We start from the raw sequence: 19,522 nt of genomic DNA, 5'->3' as shown, positions 1-19,522 counted from the left end.
GAATCAATATTTTACTGCCAAAATACAAATGAAACTTAAAGTTTCGAAATTTATTGGCGAGCTTATGAGAATATAACTTTCAGCACTGGAGTTTCCTTAGCTGGCACTACACAGACAGACCTGTCCAGGAGCCGAACATTTTGCCTTTTATTAGTTTAGATTAGGTTTCACTGGACAGGCAGTTGTTTCTGACTATTGAGTTTTCATCAGAAACTTTAAAAAGGCAAAAACTCTCTGTTCAATATCTTGCCACTGCAATCCTAAGTCAAAATTAAATTCATCATAAGCGACTCTTGGTAAGTGCATAGTCATAAAACTTCAATTTGACATATTTGAGATATTAATCATTCGTAATCTTCAGCCAAATTAAAGCCCTTTAAGCTCTATGCCTTGTTATACCATTTTAGCTTATAGCATGCTAACAGTATGCGAACTGGGGGCAGTAAGTTGCAATTAATTCACGCTGGTTAGTCTTAGTAATTGACGCTTTTGGAGTGTTACAGTTCATAAATATAAAATTCGGAAAAGTAAAGTGAAAATTTTATTATAATCTATTTATTACAGAAAACATTTTCGCCTTATCAGGATGATGCAATTTGCATTTGTGCAGATTCTTTAATTTCATCGCACGATTATCAGAATACTGCTACCTCCTAATTTCACTGTGAAATATTCGTTGTAATAGCGCTTTTAAAACTCCCTAAAAAAACCATTGTTATGTATATACAACTTACAGTCGTTTTTCTTAACCTGATTAGAAATTATTATAATCGCATATGCAGGACCTCGAAGAATAAAAACACTTAACCAAGCTGCATAAGCATATGACTTCAATTTTACATCAGCGCCTCTACAAAACAAAAAACATTTATGTAATTATTTTACTGAGAATCGCATTGAAACAGGATGTAAGATACATCAATTGTCTAAATTATTTACTTTTCAAGTTGAAAATTTTTAATATAATATAATACAAAAGTAGAATTCAAAATAAATGGCGATAGAGAAAGATCAGAGTTTCGATGGCGTGACAGCTGTTAATTTCTTAAGCTGTGATCGGGGACTTCTGTAAGTGCATCATAATTTCCTTATTTCTTTCTACAATAGAATAACGCTGCCTTCAATTAAACCATAATCTTCTGAAGTTGACTACTTCTTTTTCCAAAGTGATTCCAGAATTTAAAACTGTCAAAAAAAAAAAAAATCAGCTAATGCCTTTTTATCCCCAAATAGGGAGTAGGCGAACTGTTGTAATCCAAAATATCCAAATCCTTATTTTCATCCTCTTTCTAAAACCCTTTTACTAATACAGAATTTTTTTAACGTAAATTCTACCAAAGAAAGGTGTTAAATAAACCTACAGTAATTTTTAGTATTGTACATGAGATAAGGATTTAGTTAATCAGGAAATTCTTGCTCAAGAGACCAAACATTGAATTTTTTAAGCCACTTAATGCCTCCAATAAGAGGCTGGTGGTCTCACATATGGCACCGAAAATCATCTACCACCTAAACAAGTTCACAAACATCGGTACACACTGTGGAATTCAAACTCACAACCAGTTAGTTGTAGAGTGAGTACACTGTTCACTAGTCAACCAGGCAGGCACTGTTCCAGTCACATAATCACCAAGGAGAGATATTATCCATAATATTTGATCCTGAAGCATTAATGAATATATTAACTACCGAGAGTCCTGAAAGCAAACCATGGAATATTCTGCAGTAAAAACTTCATTCCCAGAAGGCCAACCTTCAAAATATTACTCCTTATTGTATACCTATCAATCATTTCCTCATTCACCTTATGAACACTGTAACAGGTTTTGTTTTGCTGAATTTTAAATAAATTGCATTATTAGAGCCAGGGGCTCTAATAAAAAGGAAAAAAAAACACCAGAAAATTTTCCAAAAATCTTTTCCTAATTAAAATTCATTTTTTTATTCATGTTGTGTCATGTCTTCTATTTCTATACTACTTATAAATTAGAGATCATTGCAGATACTCAGTCATAGTTTGTATGCGATGCGTAGTGTGTATTCTCAAATCGTCTACTCAACTCTCCCCCCCCCCAAGATTAAATACTGAGTGCGCTACTGATAACCATTACCATAATCTATTTCCTTTATGGTTACTTCTTACTCACTCAAAGATATCTAGCTCATTCTATCAATGATTTTAAATGGAATCTGGTTAAAAGAGTATGCCAGACAACTGCCGCCATATCGTTGTCCCTATCACTAAGGCGATAGGGACAACGATACCACATTATTTCAGATATATTATTGTCTGAAATAATGTGGGTATGAATTACCAAGAAGGGAGCTCCTATCCACAGTATGTTTATCTGGAAAAAGAGATAAGAAGAGATCAAGGGTGTTGGTAGAATGAAATGATCATCAGGCAATCTAGTGGACAAGTAGGTAATTGGTGAAAGATAGCTGGGAAATCTTTTACAAATTCTCTGGGTTTTCACAGATTATATTCCGGTCAGAACGTGTCAGAAAACTGTAGTAATGTGGACAATTTCTAAATGATCCATAACATCCTTATGTATGTCAAAATCTGCCAAGCATTTTAGTCCCCTTATTAGCACATAAAGTTCAAGATGATGCCAAGTGCAAAAAGGATAACAGCAAGCACCTTGTGAGATTCGTTAAAAATCATTTCAGTAGATTTTGCTGATGTTTTCATTTATTTATTTTTATTTTTGAAATCCTATGCTCGAGAAGTTGTTTCATCAGCAGATGTGTATACTGAACGCTAGCATAGAAGCTAATCTAGTCAATACCATACAAAGAAGTAATACATCTTAAAGGAAATTCGAATATAGAACTATAACAACACACTTTTTATGCATGTTAAGCAAATTGCTAAACATGCACAGAAATAGGGAAAAGAACTGTATGTGCATGTATAGCAATATGCAGTAGCCAAGTGTTGGTGCCACAATTGTTCATTCCACAAGAACTATTGCTTCTCGATGGCAATGGCTATCGCATAATGTAAGCTATTAACTTTCAGTAGTGCGCATTTGCCAATGCAACAATATGATGTTGGAAATAAGTGATATCTACACATGATAAGTGAATTAAGTGACATCTACACATATACCAACCACTGAATTAGAAACCTTTATGCAGATGAACGTAAAAAGCCACTTATGCAGCATATATGCAAACTACTTGTCACTACATGTTTTATGTAACTATTTATGAATGCTGCTGGTCAAAAATTATCGATGGTGTTGATCACAATGGTAAACCAAAGGATCTTTCGGAGTTCGATCAAAGGATTATTGTGGATGCCTGTTTGGCTGGAGCCACGATTTTGAAATCGACAGAGCTGACTGGTTTCTCCAAATATGAGATATCCCTGGTGTTTTTTCAGTGGAAAAATAACCCACTTTGCTTGTCCAAGAGGCGTGACTGTGGTCCTAAGACAGTCTGCAAGAAACTGGACAATCTTCATCTGAGATCGTTTATATGGATAAACAGAACTTCCTGAGTGCAACAATTTACCTAAGCATTTAATGAAAGCTGTTCCAGACCCATGTCTCACTGAACTATGCTAGGAAGATTATTCATACTGGCAGTAGTATGTCTATACAGAAACCACTGATTTCTACAAAGAACCGGAAAGTTCGTCTACAGTGGTCTCAGAAACAACATGACTGAACACTGGAAGACTGAAAAAAAGTCATGTGGTCCAACTACTTATGGTGCATTTTGTTCATTAGAGAGTTTGGTTGGAGTACCATGAAGCAATGAACCCAGCTTGCCTTGTAAATCAAAAGTTTGGAGGTGGTGTTGTATTGTATGGAGCATGTTCCGTTCGCATGGAACGGGTCCCTGATATTGCCGGAGGGTCGGGTGTCCTCCAAAGAATATTTGAACATTGTTGCCAATCACATCCATCCTACAATGTTGACTTTTTATCCAGCAGATGACTGTTGTTCATGGACGATAATGCTACTGTTCATTGAGCAAGAATTGTTCATCAGTGGTTTAGTGTTCTTTCCTGGAGCCCGGATGTGAACCCCATTGGGAATGCATGTGATATACTAGCAAAATAGATCCAGGAGAAAAGTCATCTTCCATCAATTCTTTGCCAGTTAAAGGACTGTCTGGTGAACGCCTTGTATGTTGTAGACCTAGATGAATCAAACCCATAACGGAATCTATGCGAAACCGCATATGTGCTGTAATTCGGGCTAAAGGAGACCCAACATGGTATTCAATAAAAGTTTCTAATTCAGTGGCCAGAATATGTAGTTTAGACTTATCCCATACTTGATGTTTCGTTGCCGAAGAATCCTGTGGGTCAGCTGAAGAGAGTACACAAGATGACAAAGTTGTGGCCTCACTGCTTTGGTATTCAATATCACGGATGATGACCTGCATTCACACCATAGCCGATAAACAGAAGACTATTTTATTAGGCCATGTAGAGTTTTTTCAGATCGAATTGTTCAGATCACTACGCCGATCGAAAGAGTCGGATTAGTGATCTCATCCTGATAAAGGATGAAATAGAGCTAATATGTAGAAGAGTGTTCAAGCCTTTGCTTTCCTCGTCATTAAAAATATCTCGAGCCTCCCTGTAGGTTGAGCAGTTTTGAGACAGTGAGTTCTTGTAGCTATTTGATGGAATTTCTATAAGTACCTCATTCGTCAACACCCTAACATAAAATTTACCTACGAGTTAGAATTTGGTGATTCACTCCCATTTCTGGAACTTCGGCCAACTAAAATAGCTGATAAATTAAAAGAGTTGATGTTTATAAAAACTTATACATACTGACATATATCTACATGCCTCTTTACATTATTACAGACCCCAAAAACTGGCATTATTTCATCATAGGAGCAACAGCCGTATCTCATTGACCAGATTAAACTAGCTAAAGAACGCCAATATTTAAAAAATACTTTTCTACAAAATAGCTACGATCAGTGGCACACCCGGGGGGGGGGGGGGAAAGGAGCTCTGTTTCCCCAAAGAAAAAGGAAAAAAACACTAGTAAAATTTCCAAAAACCATTTCCTAATTAAAATTCTTTTTTTTTTTAATTTATATAATGTCGTATGTTCTATTTCTATACTACTTATGAATTAATGCTCATTGCAGATGATCAGTCATAGGTCGTATGTGATGCATAATGTGTATTCTCAAATCGTCTACTCAACTTCCCCTCCCCAACATTAAACAGTGAGTGCGCTAGTGGCTACGATGAACACATTGTCTCAGAACTGCTTAACCGAGGAAAGCAGAGGCTTCATCACTCTTCCACGTATTAGCTCTATTTTCATAAAACTTGCCAAAATACTTAGAGAACATAAAATCATATCAGTATTCACCGACTTTATCAGGATGACATCACCAGTCTGATCTGCAAAACTTCTACAAGGCCCATTAAAATAGCATGGTCTATAGACTATGGCGCGGATGCAGGTCATCATATTATGGACACACAGAAAACTCTATCGACCAACACATTGATCGCTCGCCCTTTGGGTCGGCTCTTCAGATGACCCACAGGACACTTCAGCAATGAGACATCAAGTGATATGGGATAAGTCCGAACTATTCTAAGGATTCCCAAATTCTTCTCTCGTTTGTCACAACAATGGAAGAATTTGGGAATCCTTAGAAATGGCATTGGATCTAAAACATCTAAATATAAACCCAAGTATCAACATGTGGTAATGCCTATTAGCCATCGTTAGCCAAACAGGTGTACGTGAATGCGTAAACACGAACGCACAACATGCTCGACAATGCAACACATAATTAGGAATATTTTTCTTGTATACCTACATAGTGGCTGCCACTTATACTAAGTTTTACTATTTTTAAAAATTATGGAACATAATACCGTTCAATGTTTGAAGAAATATTGTGCAATTAGGATGAAACGTTTTTTTTATTAATGAAAGTGACTGTTAATATCTTTTCCCAGTTTTCTGCCTTGTAGAAGACTTTTTACTCTGAATATTATTATTACTGTATGGAACCTCCATGGTGTCCGAAGACTTATCGCAGGGGACCCAAATTATCCGCAAAATTTATCTTTAAACTGATATCCATTACCTTTTGCCCATATTGACAGCCTATTTCAATCATTCTGCAAGCTCTCCTCCACATCACCTGGATTCACTATTACTCTACCTAATTTTGCATCATCAGCAAACAACTGAATATTTTCTTTCGGCTATATCCTATATCATTTATGTACAAACTAAACGGTAGTGGTCCTGGCACTAAATCTTGCGGCACACCACTAGTCACTTCGCCTGGATTTTGCTCCTCTGTATACCACTTTCTGATAGCTGTCCAGCAGCCACGCTCTTATCCACACAACCAGTGTCATATCCTTCCTAATTTGTTCTAATTTACGTAACAGAGTTCCATGTGGTATTCGGCCAAATGCCTGTGAAAAATCCAGCAGAATCTTATATATACACCATCTAAAAATAACTGTCCAGACACCCCTGTCAAGGAACATTCCAGGTTTGTTAACATAAAAACCGGTGTATAGATAGTAGAAAGCAATATTTATTCGTAGGAGTTGAATACAGGGTGTTCGGGATAAATTTGACAGTTTCGTAAGGAAAAAGAAAATCTTCTTTGTATCTATTAAATTTAATGAATTGACAAAAAAACATTACAGGCAGAGTTAATTACAATACTATCAACAAGATTTACTCAAAATAACCACCATTAGCATCGATCACAGCTTCAATTCTGCTTCGGAACCTCGAACAAGCTGATGCTACAGTCTCCCTGGGAAGGGCCGCAAAAACTGTTTTAATTTTATCCATTAACTGGGCTTTTGTATTACTGGAAGTGCGATTGGTGTCTTTTTCAACTGCGCCCCATACAAAATAATCCATGGGGTTAAGGTCTGGGGAGTTTGGAGGCCAAACATTTGGACTGGTGAAGTCGTAGAAATTTTCAGACAACCATTTTTGACTTTTCCCAGAGGTGTGGCAAGGGGCCGAATCCTGCTGCCATACATACTTACCATTGGCTACCCTTGTTATCCAGGGCTTGACTACAGTTAGCAACTCCACGAACAAAGCCCGAATTCCAATGCCAGGGTTCTTCAACACCTGTTCCTGCAGATTTGCGAGGAATTCTGCTGTACGAACGCAATCAGATCGTCTGCTAGGGATCTTTCTTCTTGCTACATCCTCGTAGTCACCATTGCAAGTCTCTAGTTCATGCCTGATTGTTTTTACTGTATTCAGGGAGCATTGGGCAGCAGTCGTAATATCCTTATTTTGATGGCGGGCACGAATCATCATGATACAAGTTATTCTCTTCCATGATTCAGGTGGGTTCCAACTATCCATCCTTTCTGACATCTTGTATATGAATGAAGAAGGGTCCAAACTTTTAAATGAAGAGAAGTGTGTGTTAATACATGTAACTTACGGAAAAATATAATTAATTATAAATATGTCAAATTTATCCCGAACACCCTGTACATGGTCTGGCAACACGACGTGAACTCAGTGACTCCGAGAGAGATGTCATCATGGGCTGTCACATTAGTGGCATGTCAATACGTGCCATTGCCGCTCAAGTGGAGCATCCAAAATCAACGGTTAGCGATGTGATCAACAAATGGAGAGGTTCTGGCCAGGCGCGCGCCAGCCATATGTGCAATGTGTGCGACGCACACAGGCGCCAGGATAGTAAAGGCGCCAAAGAGAATGAAATACTTTAAAAAAAACGTTTTTTTAAAGTGGTTTTTTTATTGTGGGGGAGGGAGATAGGGGAGCAAACTAAAGTTTTGCACACAGGCGCCGGACACTACTGACGTGCTACTGGGTATAGGGGCGCCAACTAAAGTTTTGCACACAGGCGCCGGAGCCTACTGGCGCGCCCCTGGTTCTGGCATAACTAGTGCAGAAAACCACCCAAGGCTGCCGCCGAAAATGACTGGCAGGAAGAAAAAGGTGTTGAAACGGATGGCACGCAAAAATCGGCTACAATTGGCACAGTCCATCCGTGATGAGTTCGACAGCGCCAGTACCACCATAGAGAGCACTAATACTGTATGAAAAAAAACTCCATTTGCTGGGTTTCCACGGAAGAGCATCGGCACACAAGCTGAACATCACAACAACGAACAAGGCGGCTCGTCTGGCCTGGTGCAAAGAACGTGTGAACTGGGCAATTGACAGTGGAAAACGGTACTTTGGAGCGATGCAAGGATATATATACACTATACAAGTGAGGATACTGTTCCAACAGTTGTGATAGGAATTGATGTGAGAATAGACGTTGGTGAACTGGACGAGCATTTAGAATATTGCAGAATCTCAATGCAAATACGGGGGTGAGATTATATTATGCAAAGGAACTGTGAGGTATGCAAAGGAATTGGTATTATCTCTGGCTAAGCTGTTTAACTAAAGTCTCTGCTCTGGTAAAGTTACAAAGGAAAAGAAGGAGGGTAAAATACTTCTTATGCATAAAGGAGGCTCCAAGACTGCAATAGCAAATTATAGACCAATCACTATCTCGGAAGTGATAGTAAAAGTATTGGACAAGTTAGTCAAAGAAAGCGAATTCAGGAATGAGTGAAAAAGAATATGATAGTAATTCGGAGGGGGAGATATGACTTTGTGAAGGATAGGTCTTGCCTTAGTAAATAACTAACTGTTTAAAATAGAGTAACAGCTGAGTTGAATAAAGGAATTACTACACGATGATGCAGATGGATTGTAAGGGATTTACAGGATATTACATAGAACTCTGTAACACAAACTGGAACAAATCGAACTGAATATGAAACTGGTGATATGGATACTAGGGTGATTATGGACAGATACCAAAAAAGTAGTATATGAAGGAGTAGAACTGAAGAGAAAGGAGATGACTAACAGCGTGCTGCAAGGATGTAGGATGGGAACATTACTATTTAATTTGTACTTAAAATGCAGGAAATGATCTGAAGGAAAATATCCTGTTGTTTGCTGATTATGCAAAACTAGGTAGGGTAATAGTTAATCAAACTAACGCAGGGAGGTCACAGGATAATTTAAATAGGCTGACAATAAGGGTATACCAGTTATTTAACAAGTGCTGATGGTTGTGAGCAGACAGAAGCAGACGAAATAGTTCAGTTACCGAGTGACCACTTCAAGGATATACAGCAGTGAACAAATTAATCCGGACACTCACAGTTTAAAGAAAATTCTTAATTTCACAAGAAAATAAGTACAAAAATTAAACTCCAACTTTACCTAGTAATTTATATGTGCTCCTCCGTTCCTAATAAGTTCATTAATTCGCTTAGGCATAGACCTTACCAACGTAGAACACATTTATCTTATTTCTGCATCTCGGAACCATACTTTTATAAGGAATTGTAGTAAGTTATTCTGTATATCTCAATTTAATTTTCCAAGTCTCTCTTTCGCTATGGCCCACAAATTTTCAATTGAGTTAATGTCAGGAGAGTTACTGAAAAAGCAATTAGATGTGATTTTTGAGGAACTTTCACTTTTTTTGACGTGTGGCATGAAGCAAGATCCTGATGGAAGATGAGTTCTTTGTCTTTCTGGATCTGTAGGACCATTCTTTTCTCCAATATTTTTATGTTCTGGTCACTTATCATCATACCATCAACAGGCACAAGTGATCCTGGATCTTCATGTGTAAAACAACTCGAGAACATCTTTTTAGCTGGGTGTTTAGGAGCTTGTAGAAGGTGGGTGGGAGAAGTCTTGTCAACCACTCATTTGCGAACATTGGATACTCATTCTCCTTGGAGAAATGACTCCCTATGAATATAACCTTTTTCGACTTCTCGAGAGTCCAATCTTTGTACACTTTTGCCCACTGGAGCCGCATTTTCTGCATAGCCTTCGTCAACAGTTGTTTCTTTTTGGTCTGTGGGCAGTCCTCCTTGCTTCCAACAATCTTCGACAGACTGTCACATCACAAACATTAATCTCACTAGCTACCAAGTCTCTATTTAATTCTTCAGCAGACAACCTTGGATTCATTTTGCTTTTCCTAACTAGTAAACGATCTTGAGCAAGTGCAATTTTCCGTTTTCACCGACGTTTCCCTTTTCTGTCAGGAGAAGAGGTACCCATCTCTCTCTCTAAACTTCTTTAAAATGACATTAACAGTACATAAACCAACACCACACTCATTGGCAATTTGTCTTTGTGTACTGAGAAAGAGTGCATATTTTGAACGCTTTCTTGGAGATGTATCAATTTTATAGCTACACAAAATGAATAAAACACTAGGAATATCAACTTGTTTACACCATTAAAAATCACCACACTATTAATAAACATTTTAGAAGAGTTAAAATAGTTAAAACACGCAGCACTCAACTAAAGTAGTGAACTAAAGCAAAAACCGAAAATAGTAAACCAAAATTATTGTGACTGAAACAAAAACCAAACCAACACCAAACACTTGAAGAAAATTCGACTTGTTCAAATTATAATTTGTTCGATACTGTATATCAACCGAGTAATGATACTGCTCCGACAATTGTGACGAGAAATATTAGGGATTTGGGGGGGAATGTGATAGACAGAGATGAAGTTCAGTGGACATATTGCTAAGGTGGCCAAAGTATATCATAAGGTTATTGAAGACACACTAACAAGCAGAGATAAGAAAGTTATCGTTCCTCTTATGATTCCTCGATAATCCACAGTAATCGACATCTGCAATAATGTGCTCTGATTCATCTGAGGATGAGGAAGTGATGGATAGCACCCAGAGGTGACTGACCACATAACAAGTGGTCTAGGAATCTCCCTATGACGACAGATTAAGGATTTGTGAGTTGCAAAAATTGATGGATGGGTGGAAAACAGCGAATATGATAGAAACATTTAAGTTACTAAAAAAGTGTGTTATAGCATTGATGAAGAGAAAAATATTTTGATGCTTGAACAAGTACCCATCCCTAAAAATTGAGTAAGAGAGTAGTTGGCAAGGCTGTGAGAACTAGACTTTTTGCTTGGAGAGTAATCAATAAGTGGAATGAGTACTCTCCAAGCAAAAAGTCTAGTTCTCACAGCCTTGCCAACTTGTAAGCGCTTTGTCTGTCAATAAGTTCAAGGCGAGGTATTATAGATATTGCGTGGATAGTTCAAACTCACGCGAAGAGGCTTAGGACTCCATGCAGCCGTCCATGCAATAATAATAATGAGCTAAAATATTATAACCACCTATATAGAGGCCTGTGTAGCCCAGTAGAAGTGATGCTTGCATCCTCTGAACCATGTCGCCCGAAGATAGATTTAAGTTAAAGTCTAGTTGCTGACTGGAAGCACTTTTCTTAAGCCCTTCTTCGACCAGTTTCCGAGTTAGTTGATCTGTAGCACAGGCAAACGAGTGGGTGTTTTCTCCCAGAGACTGGGGTTTTTTGTCCCGTAAACTCAAGAAAATCGAGCATAGAGCTCACAATATTTCACAGTACCACATCCTGTCAGGGTTAGCTAATAAGAGATGGCAGCACTTGTTAGCCTGTCTCTTCATCGGTTGCGGCTTATAATTATTGATAGTCATGAGCCAGCAATCATCTGATTGGCTACCGGTGGAGATTGAACTGTCCACTCAGTCTCCAAAACTAGACAGGGTTAAAAGGCCTGGCATACTCCATATAGGAAAATAAAAGGGATTAGTTGATTTATTTTTTTTCTGCCTATCTATTAGTGTGCTGTGTCTTTAACTCGAGATAATTGTTTGCACCAGTCTTGGCATTGACTCCACTAAACAACAGGAGTCCTGAGATATTTTGACAGACTAGACAGAATAATCTCCCAGAGATCATCGACCGAGCGAGGCACTGACTTCTACCAGGGATGCTACGTTCCATATGGTCCGACAACTGTTCGATGGGATTCAAATAGAATTTCGCAGCCAGGAGAGCATAAGGGATGTTTGTACATGCTCTTCGAACCATTCTTGCACAATACGATTTAATATCTTCCCTTTGGGGAAGATATTAAATCCATTGGGCCACATTGTCACCATACAGGGCAGTATCTAATCTGAAACAATCCCTAATAAGAATTAGTAGTGAGGATGTGTTCACCCTATTGCATTCTAATATAGTACATTAACAGATTCCCATGCCTTAAAATTTGTCGATAGCTCTGAGCTCAGGCAGTGTCAGTTAAGGACGAAGACCAGCTTTTCTGGATTTCCAAAGGCCTGTTAGCGCTAACTGGCCTTTGGAAATCGTGAATCCAAGAAAAATAGTGAATCCAAGACTCACCCATAGTAATAAATCGACGCACAAAATCAGTTTTATTCTTGTTAAAACGCTCCAAGCACTGTTCAGAGATTTTCATTAGAGTGCGTTTTTGATCTACTGTGAGCAAGCGCGGCACTCATCTTGCGCAAAGATTTTTCATTTGCAATTCTTCATGCAAAATATATCCTACACCATTCTACAGGACTAAAGGAGCTTCGGCTATGCCATTTGGGGAGAAAAACCACGTTAGAAGATTTAGTTTAAACTTATCCAAGAGGCCTTCATTGAAATATAAAGGAATCTGCCGGAAAATATCAGAGTTAAAATACATAATATGGCATACAATAAAGCCTCACTAGTACAGTCAGCATCCTATAGATTGAAAGATCTGGGTTTGAATCTTTTATAGGACGTGAGGCGAAGACGAGTTAACCGATCTCATACCAATGCGAATGGCTTTATATGTGTGTGTGTGTGTGTGTGTGTGTGTGTGTGTGTGTGTGTGTGTGTGTGTGTGTGTGTGTGTGTGTGTGTGTGTGTGTGTGTGTGTGTGTGTGTGTGTGTGTGTGTGTGTGTGTTAACTATTATCTAATGACTGAATTCCGAGATTATAAGGATATAAATAAATTTAATATATTTAATAACGAAGTCGGGATGCCGACTTCGTCAGGTGTGATAACATAAAAGTAAATAAAAGACCGTAAAAACATTGCACTTCTACAACAACAACAGAGCATTAAAAAATTGTGGTTATGTTTGAATCGGAGTCCGAGCTACAGTTCTAGTGTTATGCACATGCGAGCGTATGACTTCTCGAGCTCGTCAATACTGAATACCAGAGCTATGCGAGTCTGGCAAACTGTAACTGAGATTGCTGTTCATGTGGGAAGAGTCGGGGATTATTTCTTTTGATTCAAGGATACGACTTTCTAATTCATCGTAACATTTATGTATGTTGGATGTTAAATTCCAGTCTATTAGATGTTGGCGGCATTCATCATTGGAGTTAACTGAGAACCAAACGTGGCTGGAGAGGGCGCTGAAACAGAATCATACAATCACACCGCCACCACCTCCGGTGGCGGTGTGATTGTATGGTTCTGTTCCAAGTGTTTTTTTTTTCCCAAGTGTATGGTTCTTTCCAATCCTTCACGTACCACTCTCTTTGCACGTGTAAAGTGAGGCTTTCATATTGCGGTCCTACCATGAAAACTCATGTTTTGAGCCTCGATTCTGAATTTTTTTTCCTTTTTTTTTTTCAGATTCGTGTTCCAGTCCCTGTCCAGAACTTCGCATTCAACGTGCCGGCCGACGAATGGCGGTTTTTATATATTCGTAGCATCCTGCGGTTACGTTCGGTAAGTGTGATGGGTTGTCCACTGCGGGTAGCACTTGCAGTTGACTCCCTGCGCTTCCATCTCAGTATGACATCACTGCCTGTTGACCTAGAATGGCTCAATTTTCTGAAGAGATAGGCCTGCAGCATGGTATCCTATCACAAACGCTCCTTTCAAACTCCGTCAGTTCCCTTCTCGCGGCCATTTCAAGCGGACACAGTTGCACTGACTCGGGAGCAGAACGATACTGATTTGATGGGTGAAGCTTAAATGCTTTTCATATTTCCCTTTGTCTGAGAGGGAAGTTCTTTGAATGGAGAGTTATTGAGCTTCAAGCTCCACCTTGAAGGGCAGTGAGATTAGCTGTGTTCAGCTGAGCATAGAATTGACTTGGGTCTTTTGTATTTGCAGAATTCTGCTTAATTGTAGTCTGAGGCTTGCTTGAGCAACGGGTTTGGATGATTGTTTGTCTTGATGAAGAACTTTTCTGCTAGGTCATGGAGGAGGGACGTTATGTAGGGAATGTTGACTTCTCTGTGAATCTGGGAATTTCTGATAAGCCATGGGGCATACAGAATCATTCTCAGGCATTTGTTCTGTATTCTACGCAGCTTTTGAATATTTGTATTCGAGGTATGGCTCAATGCAGGAGATGCGTAAGTGATGACTGGACGTATTACCATCCTGTATATGAGTAGTTTGTTCCGAGTATCCAGTTTGCTTCTTCTGTTGATCATGGGGTAGAGCTGCGCAATTACTTTGGATATCTTTGAGCTTATGTGTTTTATATGACTGGTGATTGTAGTTTTTTGTCGAGCATCACGCCGAGATATTTGACTTCAGTCTGCCATAGAATCTTCACTCCTAGTAGATGTATGTCTTCCTTGGTCTCAAACTTCTTTTTAGTGAACAGTATGGCTGACTCTTCTGTGGGTTTGCTTGGATCCTCCAGTCCATCAACCATTTCTCCAATGTATGAATACTGCTTTGGAGTCTTCTGATAGCTAGTTTGGGGCTGAGATGTTACACTGCATTATTATGCAGCTGATACTGCATAATAATACGATATCATCTGCATGTAACGGAGTGATTGTTGAACTTGGGTTTTGAGGGATATCAGCTATGTAGATAGAAAATAGCATGGGAGGGCCAGGAGTGAGCCCTGTGGCACACCTTCCAGGATCTTGCATCTGGTTGACACAGTTTCATTTATTTTGACTTGCATGAATCTGTCTTTGAGGTATGTGTCAATTATTTTTATTAAATTGATTGGTATATTGAATTTGGTGAGTTTATAGAAAAGACCCTGATGCCTTCGCAGCATGTATAGAATGCAGCTGTGTGTGGAGGTTCCAATTGAAACATTTGGTGATGAATTCGACCATTCGGTGTATCTGTTGTACGGTGCTATGTTTTTTTCCTGAATCTGAACTGCTCATTAGGAATAATACCTAATTTATCCGTTCTTGATTGAAGCCTTGTAAGGATGACTTTTTCCGCAACCTTTCCAAGGCTGGACAGAAGACTGATAAGTCTGTAGCTTTAGGGGGAAGCTGAGAGTTCTTTCCAATCTTTTTGATTGGGTGATATCTGCCATCTTTCATGTTAAGGGAAAATACTTGAGTCTGAGGATGGTATTGATTATATTGACTAGATGCACAATGGCTTTTCTGGGGAGTAGTTTATTTTGTTTGTGATTCCATCTGGACCTGGAGCCTTACTGTTGTTCAAATGGATTATGATAATTATAATTTCTGCTGGAGCAGTGGGTGTGATAGGTTCTGAATCATCCTTTTGTTGTGTTATGACCTGCTTGACTCGGCGGTGAATCTTGTAGATAAGATTGATGTTCATATTTTTATAAGATAGGTTACAATGAGTTTCCAAGCTGTCTACCAGAGCCTTTGCCTTTTCCTTGTCAGTATGGGCTATTCCCTTCTTGATCTGAATTGGGGGTATAAGTTGCTTTTTAGTACGGAGGGTTCTCAAGAATTTCCAGATGGAGTTGTCTCGGTTTAGCTTCGTCAGCTTGGATTTCCAATCTTGGTTTCAATGTTTTTGTATAGCTTCATGTACTTGTCTATTTAGATTATTCAGAGTTGTTTTTTCTTGTGGGGCTCTTGTGTTATGGTACCTCTTTCTGGCTTTGTTTTTCAATCTTATTAGATCTATGATTTCCTCGGGGATCCGACCAGTAGGGTGAAAGACTGTAGTTTGGGTGACCGACTTTATTGCTTTTTTGATTTGACTGGTTAGATTGTTACAGCAAGGTCTATCTCCTCTTTATTGTGAATAACAGGGACTGGGCCAATGTGGTCTGGGAGAATTCTGGAGAGCTTTTCCCAAGATATGAAAGCTTGCAGAGGGGGGGGAACTGCTCTTGTGTACCGAGTTTAAGCAGAATGGGGTTGTGGTCGGAAGAAAGTTCATTTAATGTTTCCAACTGATACTGGAATCTGATGTTTCTGAGAATGACTATATCAAGTACATCTGAGCTTCCAGCTGGGCTGTGATGGGTAGACTCTGTGGGTCTGGCTATAACAATATAATTTTGCGTTAAGTAATGGTTTAGAGTACGACCTTTGTCATTGATTGTGGAGCTGTACCAGGCTGTATGCTTGGCATTAAAGTCACCAACCATGATGATAGAGTCTGTGGAGCAGAGAATGGAGTCCAAGTCAGATATCAGTAATGGAATGTCAGGTGGATTGTATACACATAGATTTTGATACTGCTCGTATTGTTAGCATGAACTTCAACTCCTGTTATCTCTAGGTTCTTGGTTTGTGGATTGGTCACGACATTGTGGATTAGGTAGTTTTTAATGTATACGGCTGTACCTCCTGCACTGCTAGTGAGTCTGTCTGTTTTGTACATTATGTAGTTCCATAATTTGGGGTTATTAGCTGGCCTGAGATGTGTTTCATTTACTAATATTATATCAGGATTGTGTCTGTGAGTGAACTCTTACAATTCCAAATTTTGTTGTTCAGTCAATTTGCATTCCATGCAGTGATCATGAGAGAATTGGGCTGGTATTTTCTTTTATTCATTATTGAGGGCTGTCAAAACTGAGTGGGTACCTTGTAGGAATCATTTTGTGGAGGATGGCGAAGGATTTGTCATGGTGAATTCTTGTAACATGGTAGTTAGTGGGATGGAACAGACTTAGTTCGTGCGACCTCGGCATAAGTTTTGATCATTGCTGCAGCTTGTTTTCTTTCCTGAGTTGTCGAATTGGAGATTATTTGGACCAGAATGCGACCTGAACGGCAACCTCGAGCGTCGCTGTAGGGTGTTGGAAGGGCAGCTTTTGCTGACCCACAAGCAAGGCAAGGTCCTCCACAGTTGATGCATTTAGCTGGCATAGATCTTGGCTTGGTGCATATGATGGTCTGGTGGTCCTCGCCGCATTTTAAAGACCTGAAATTGGTCTTGCAAAGTTTTTGGGCATGGCCAAACCTTTGGCACTGTCCAGCTGACGACTTTTTCCTTAGCGGCTCAGTAGAAATTCTGAGGCCACAGATAGCGGTCAGTTCATATATCTTTTTCTGTCTTGTCAATCTCTACCAGTACCAGTGGCATTGGCCGTTAATCTGACCTGAGCATCCTGCTCACTTTGACAGGGATCAGGCCCTGACTCATAAGGTCAGCAGTCATTTCTTGTGACACCTTCGGTTACTCCACGAAGTACCACCTTGAGATTCTTTTCACTGGGTAAAGCAAATGTGTGATAAGGAAGACTTTTGTTATCCATTAGCTTTGTCATTTGTCTGTATCCAGTGACTGGGGCTGGCTGGATTTTGACTCATTTGTCTTGGTTTTTAACCTAGGAATATGAGATTTTATGTTCCCTAAGGGCTGATGAGACAGTGGTCCATTTGTCCTTGTCCCTTAATATAACAAATGGAACCTTTTCAGTGTTCCTCGGGACATCTGGTGTTGGTGAGTCTTCATCCATCTGGTCCAGTGTAATTCTGCGTCTTTTCTTAGAATGCTCCCCCTGTGAGTTGTTTGACAGGAGGATTTTGGGGACAGAACAGTAATGAATTCTTCTTATGATATCTCCTCCTTCTCCTCTAAATCCTGGTCATTAGTTTGAATGTACTTCTTTATAAAACCAGGTCAGTCAGATTCAAGCTTGTCCATTATGAGCTTCAGTACCTCTGGGGATTGCTCCTTATTAAGGATCCGGATCTGCTCCTTGATGTTTTCCATATCGCAGCGGGGTCTCCTGCCGGCTGAAATTGTTTGAGAGCAGTATATATAATCCTGCAGGGCTAGGGGCCTGCCAGAAAAAATCCTGTAGACCAAGGTGGTCTACTAGCAATATTTAGACTTGTAGCATCCAACTAAATTAAGAAAGGAGTGTCAAGAACTCACTTGGCCACAGATTGAAATCCTACCTCCCTATAATACCTTAAATCCAGCACTGATCCTCATAGCGGGTGGGGCCTGCCGGCCATCAGACCTCTTGCATGTTTCGTGTAGAGGGGGAGACAGTAGGAATCAAACTGTGTCAGCGCCAGTGCAATGTGAGATTCCTGAAAAACCTTGTATGCAGTCTAATCAGGCTTAATCTAAAAGAGGTTAACTCATATTCCTCCAATTTATATTGGCTATAAACACGTGACTCGTTACATGGCACGATGCACCTTGCGCGTGGGGAGGGGGGTCAGTTGACTCCTTTCCAAGCAGTGTATATGCTGCATTATGTATAATACACCACAGTTGAGCACTCAGGGATTTATTGCACTGTATCAATGAATGTGGCTGCTTCTGAGATCTGCAACTTCGAAATAACTTTATCGCAGGAGTATTCAAGATTGCAATAACTAGTATATGAGAAAATTCACAACTACAACAAAAAAGTTACTTCATTTATAAAAAGTTTACACCAAAGTTTTCATTTTAAGGAAAAACCATAAAATGATTACAATTATCAACTTTCTTGTTGCTTATCTACGCCATAAACTCAAGTTTCGTTTCATAAGAATAACTTCGTGAATTTCTGCCTCTATGGCCATGAATGAATAAAATCTAAAGCGAAACTTTGGACTGAGTTCTTTAGAATTACTACCTTAATAAATAATTAAATGAAAACATGCTGCCAGCTCCCTCTGAGATCTAATACGGAATAATTTTTTCTTCCGGAAACTCGTTTTGTCATCTCTTAAAGCAGGCAAACCAGCCAGAAGGATACAGGCAATTTATGTAATAGTACCTCGACCATAAATGAAAACAACCACCTAATCAGTACATATGAGATAGGCATGAATCTTAAAGCAAGTTATCTCAATATTTGTAAAGCAAACAGGACAAATCAAAGCAGTATTCTGAATTATTATTCCACGAAAAGATGGGACCATTTAAGATTTTGAGCCACCGGCATATTTCGATCAAGAATAACATTGGTTTTTTTCACTATTTATACACATATTAAGGCTCTAGATTAAAATGCTTGTCTGGGTGTTTGTCCGGATATATAAGGAATGCTTTCTCGTTCTCACGTGCGCGCGGGCACACACACACACACACACACACACACACACACACACACACACACACACACACACACACACACACACACACACACACACACACACACAAAGCACGGCTTATTAAGCTTATTAGTAAGAAAGTTGTGCTTTTTTATGATTTATCCCACTTTTCCAATTAACGAGTTAAAACTTTATTAAATTCATATTTTGAATTATATATAATAGGTGGCCTGCGAGAACTAATGAAGCTTTTTATATAATCCATCACTCAACTGCCAATCTACGTCCTAGTGCAGCCTATTTTCGCCTGAGGGAAATGGTAACGAATATTGAGCTAAACACGTATTCATAAGGGCAAGGCCATAGCCAATCCCATTGTTTACGCTATGGCTCTAATATATGGATATCAGAGAACAGATATCTATGTAGATAAC

At 39.2% G+C, this 19,522-nt stretch overlaps 1 protein-coding gene across 1 annotated transcript in view; it reads right to left on the bottom strand.

Annotated features, from left to right (window-relative positions):
• Positions 1–847, bottom strand: part of LOC150094169 (uncharacterized) — a 70,629-nt gene extending 69,782 nt beyond the window's left edge. Inside the window, exon 1 of the mRNA XM_090412283.1 lies at positions 735–847. The gene's annotated coding sequence lies outside the window, so the exon portion shown is untranslated. The remainder of the gene's footprint in view (positions 1–734) is intronic.
• Between the last annotated feature and the right edge of the window lie 18,675 nt (positions 848–19,522).

The sequence above is a fragment of the Typopeltis vanoorti genome, chromosome 22 (assembly GCF_054136105.1).
Source record: "Typopeltis vanoorti isolate ZY-2024b chromosome 22, IOZ_Tvanoo_1.0, whole genome shotgun sequence".
Classification (NCBI taxonomy): Eukaryota; Metazoa; Arthropoda; class Arachnida; order Uropygi; family Thelyphonidae; genus Typopeltis; species Typopeltis vanoorti.
Note: the sequence above shows the minus strand (reverse complement) of the source record. Positions and strands in the feature narration are given on the sequence as shown.